Genomic DNA, 5,481 nt, shown 5'->3' with positions numbered 1-5,481 from the left:
CCACTCAGGAAGTTAGGCTCCTGTGTTCTTACAGAGACCCAGAGGTAACACTTTATCTTCCTTGATAATTACATATCAAAGGGATGGCTCCTGGATCCTTGACAAAGACAATCCTGAGTTGTGAAACTGGTAAGAGGCTTTTAGAAAGATTTACTCTCAAAGGGGCAGATAAAGGATTTACAATTAAAGTTTTCTGAAGTAAATGCTCTAAGAAAAGGTAGGTCTGGGGCCTAGCTAGAGTCAAGAAAGAGCCTGTCTAAAGCTTAATCAAGCTGGAAGTAACTTTAAGCCCATCTTGATCACAAGTATTAACAGAGGTTCAGTTGTGAACACTGATGAGAACCCTATAATAATGGCAAATGGTTGGGATGCAGAAGTTATCCCAGTGATGAATCTTACCAGAGTTTATTATGATTATGATGATGTACTCATTAGATGCATTTAAGAAATCACCATGAACCCCATTCATAAGGTGAAAGTGTATTGTGTCCATGTACATGTGAGTCAGACCTTTCATTGATTCTTACCCCTGAGTCAGACCTCTCACTGATTCTCACCGCCCGCCGACAGAAATGTGTGAGAAAAACACGGAAAATTTTTCATTGCACGTGTTTTCATAATTTTTGTTAATCTGACACAAAATGGACCATATTTATATTTCGAATCCTTGTAGCCCATCGTGGACTGTTATGATGTACAGTGGACATCTGTAACATCTGAGGCTTTCAGTTAATTCTGTAAATTACCACTGGAGTATAATGGAATTAACTTAGAATTTAGGGTGGGAAAAATAAGGTGAAATTACAGGTAGATTTATATCTTTGTCAAAAAGACTTTTCTAATTTAGAATGTTCCAAAGGTAGAATTGATTGGGTTGGGAGATAGAGAACTCTCTGTTAATCCGAGTATTCAAACTGAAACTTCATATGAGACATAATCAAAAGAATCAATAAATCGGTTGAAAAAACAGAATTATTGACCTCTAAGGCCCTCATTTTAACTTCGCAGTAATTAGATTTGCCATCTGTCCAGCCAAAGTTATTACCACTTTCTTATTCAATTATTATTACTTGAATGCTAGTTATAATTCATCTGAATTCCCATGTTTTTGTTTCATAGATTTAGTTAGAATATTAAATGAAGTATTATGCTTGAATGTATTTATCCTAAACATACTCAAAACAAAAACAAAAGTCTTCTAGCCCTCTGTTTGCCCAAATTAACATGTAGTTGAAAAAAGTCATAATTAGTAGGTAATGTAAAGCAATAGAAACTTTGAAGGCCCTTAGCTTCCTGAAGAAAATTTTCATAACTGAAATTATCACTGGTTTGTATATACAAAGTTTCTCCCAATAATTAGGCAGTAGTTAGTATTTTAAAATCCTATCTAAGGGTGTTGTGTTGAATTTTTAATACATTCTTTTTTGTTGGATAATTTGGCTGAATATAGATTATAGTAAAATATTCTGAAAAGGTTAAAAAATTCAGTCAATTGTCCAGTACATTGTCTTTCTAATGAAAAGCACCCTGGAGTTTCCAAACATTCACATGAGCACAAACTTCATTTTCCCATACAATTTTATTGCATAAAGACTCCTTCCAAAGATTGTAAAGGAATGGGTCTTTTTTGTTCTTTTCATTTTTTCAAGAGTAGAATTTCCATTTCCTTTACTAGCCATTTTTGGCAGATAATAATCATTTGGCATATTTTTATGATGTTTTGTATCACTTACTCTAGACATAAGCATTTCCCCTTGAGAAGTTTTCTAAAGAGAGCATTTGACAACTACTTAAAAAATAATTGGATGATATTCTCAACATTTATCCATTACCCATTTTATACTGTGCTTAACAAAGAAATGCATTGAAGAGAGACTTACAGTTCACAAGAAACTCCAGGAGAAGCAATTACTTTGGCACCAAAACTATATTTCACTTCTTGAATTAATTGATTTGGGAATCAGCAAACTGGAACCATAATGCACATGCATTACACAAGACTCTTGCCCTGAAGCTTATAGTTAATGAAATAAACTATTGAAAAAAAAATGTAGCTTTGGAAAATGTTTTAAATGTAGTATTGTGTTCCAATTCTTTTTCGGTAAACTTTTTAATCTGTCAGGTTGAGGAAAATGTGATTGATTTCAAAAGTGTCACTCTGATAGAATAAAGCCATCTCAGAAAAGAAGAGATTGTCAAGGGCAAACAGGTACCAAAGCACTAGCTGATTCCACATGCAGAGTATTTGTATCATATGTGAAGTTGTAAAGAATTCCCACACAACCTAACTAAATATATTTTGTGATTTGTAGTACTGAACAAATATTTGTTCCTGCCACTTGTTTTTATTAAATATTGTAAACTCATGACCCATAGGCTGCATTTAATAAGTTTTGTTTGGTCTGCATATTTTTGTTTTCTTTGTTCTTTTCTGAATTTTAAAATGTGTTAACATTTAAACATTATTTAAATATCCAGATGTCTGGTATTTCTTGAAAAATTGAAACTCCAACTGTGTTGGGCCCCCTGCCGCACATGGCATTCATATACTCATTTATGTATTGATCTTTTCAATTAGTGAATAAATGTTTGTTGGAAACTAATTATATGCCAGGCACTGATGTAGGAATTGGAAATATAGAAGGTCCCTGCTCTCATGAAGCTCCTATATTAGATAGAGAGGGAATGCATTTTTCTGGTTCATTACAAATAGCATCTCTTTTTATTTATGTGTTTTCTTGGCTTAAAATTGTAAGTCCTAGTCTATATACTTGGAATGAAAGATGACATAAAGTTAACTCTAAAGCCATTTTAAATTAATGTTTTATTTTGCCTTGAGGACTTTTAAGATTAAAATCTGATACCTTAAATTGTATGAGTAAAATTGTAATTTAAGAAGTGGCAAAGATTGTAAATACTTATCATATTTAACTAAAATGTCAGTTAAGTATAATCAGCTCTGATTTTTTTCTCATTTTCTGTTTATCAAACATTTATAGAGCATTAATTATGCACTATAAAATATTTTAAGTATGAAATTACATACATGATAAGACATGACTCCTCCTCTTAATGTGAAATAAATTTAACACAATGTGATATACTCTAATAGAGTTTACATACAAAGTGTAATTCAGAATATTTAAAAAAGAAAGCCAAATTTTTCTTGGGAATTCAAGGAAAGTCTCACAGAAGAAGGGACATTTGGTTCTTTCTGAAAGAAGATGACAAAAATGAAAAATAGTCATTTTCTAGGAATATAAGACCTGAGAAACAGAATGTACAAACCATGAAAGCATAAGGTGTCATAATATAGAAAACTGATCGTCCTAAAATTTATTTAGTCAGTGGTTCTGACTTACTTTTCAACAAATCTTTCTCTGGATCTGTTAATACTGTGTTACTAAATGGTTGGACTGTCAATCTCCTCTGCCGACATCAGCTTAGCTTAAGTGTACTTGTCAAAAAGAAAGGCTTTTGGTTTCATCTGAGACCTACTGAAACAGAGTGCATTTGCATTTTTTGAAAGAGTCCTCTTTGATATTTACAACAATAGGCTGGTATAATATATTTTCCCATAGAATTAACAAGGAAACAAAAAGTGTTCTATAAAAATAGTAGAGCTTTTTTCCCCCCAGTGGGTTTGCCGCCAGAAAACAAGTGTTGTGAAAAGTAACCCAAGAGCCAAATGGAAGAGGAACACACTCATATCAGCATTGTTGTCATTGGACACATAGATGGGGCAAGTCCACCACTACTGGCCATCTGATCCACAAATGAAGTGGCATCGACAAAAGAACCGTTGAAAAATTTGAGAAGGAGGCTGCTGAGATGGGAACGGGCTCATTCAAGTATGCCTGGGTCTTGGATAAACTGAAAGCTGAACGTGAATGTGGTATCATCATTGATATCTCCCTGCCAAAATTTGAGACCCGCAAGTATTATGTGACTACCATTGATTCCCCAGGACACAGACACTTTATCAAAAACATGATTATAGGGACATCTCAGGCTGACCATGCTGTCCTGATTGTTGCTGCTGGTGTTGCTGAATTTGAAGCTGGAACCTCCAAGAATGGGTGGACCCATGAGCATGCCTTTCTGGCTTACACATTGGGTGGGAAACAACTAATTGTTGATGTTAGCAAAAGGGATCCCACTGAACGACCCTACAACCAGAAGAAATATGAAGAAATCATTAAGGAAGTCAGGACTTACCTTAAGAAAATTAACTACAGCCCTGACACAGTAGCATTTGTGCCAGTTTCTGGTTGGAATGGTGACAACATACTGGAGCCAAGTGCTAACATGCCTAGGTTCAAGGGATGGAAAGTCACTCGGAAAGATGGCAATGCCAGTGGAACCAAGCTGCTTGAGGCTCTGGACTGCATCCTACCACCAGCTTGTCCAACTGACAAGCCCTTGCCCCTGCCTCTCCAGGATGTCTACAAAATTGGTAGTATTGCTACTCTGCCTATTGGTGGAGTGGAGACTGGTGTTCTCAAACCTGGTTATGGTGATCACTTTTGTTCCAGTCAGTGTTACAACTGAAGTAAAGTCTGTTGAAATACACCATGAAGTTTTGAGTGACTCTCTTCCTCAGAACAATGTGGCCTTCAATGTCAAGAATGTGTCTGTCAAAATTGTTCATTGTGGCATTGTTGCTGGTGACAACAAAAATGATTCACCAACGGAAACAACTGACTTCACTGCTCAGGTGATTATCCTGAAGCATCCAGTCTAAATCAGTGCTGGCTATTCCCCTGTACTGGATTGTCACACAGCTCACATTGCATGCAAATTTGCCGAGCTAAAGGAAAAGATTGATCGCCATTCTGGTCAGAAGCTGAAAGATGGTCCTAAATTCTTGAAGTCTGATGATGTTGCCATCAGTTGATATGGTTCTTGGCAAGCCCATGTGTGTTGAGAGCTTCTCAGACTATCTTCCTTTGGGTTGCTTTGCTGTTCATGATATGAGACGGAGAGTTGCCATGGGTGTCATCAAAGCAGCAGACAAGAAGGCTGCTGGAGCTGGCAAGGTCACCAAGTCTGCCCAGAAAGTTCGGAAGGCTAAATGAATATTATCCCTAATACCTGCCACCCCAGTCTTAATCAGTGGTAGAAGAATGGTCTCAGAACTGTTTGTTTCAATTGGCCATTTAAGTTTAATAGTAAAAGACTGGTTAAGGATAACAATGCCCCATAAAACCTTCAGAAAGAGAGAAGAATTTTTTGTGGACCCCTTTTTTTTTTTTTTTTTGTAAGTGGCAGTTTTAAGTTATTAGTTTTTAAAATCTGTACTACTTTTTTTTTTTGGAGACAGAATCTCACTCTGTTGCCCAGGCTGGAGTGCAGTGGTGTGACCTCGGCTCACTGCAACCTCCGCCTCCTGGGTTCAAGTGATTCTCCTGCCTCAGCCTCCCTAGTACTTGGGACTACAGGCGCTCGCCACTGGGCCCGGCTAATTTTTTTTTTTTTTTT

General features: G+C 36.3%; 1 pseudogene; it reads left to right on the top strand.

Annotated features, from left to right (window-relative positions):
• Window positions 1-3,688: 3,688 nt before the first annotated feature.
• On the top strand, window positions 3,689-5,171 carry LOC108514883 (elongation factor 1-alpha 1 pseudogene; annotated as a pseudogene).
• Window positions 5,172-5,481: the final 310 nt, after the last annotated feature.

This window comes from Rhinopithecus bieti, unplaced genomic scaffold, assembly GCF_001698545.2.
Source record: "Rhinopithecus bieti isolate Rb0 unplaced genomic scaffold, ASM169854v2 scaffold_1558, whole genome shotgun sequence".
In the NCBI taxonomy this organism is placed as follows: Eukaryota; Metazoa; Chordata; class Mammalia; order Primates; family Cercopithecidae; genus Rhinopithecus; species Rhinopithecus bieti.
Note: the sequence above shows the minus strand (reverse complement) of the source record. Positions and strands in the feature narration are given on the sequence as shown.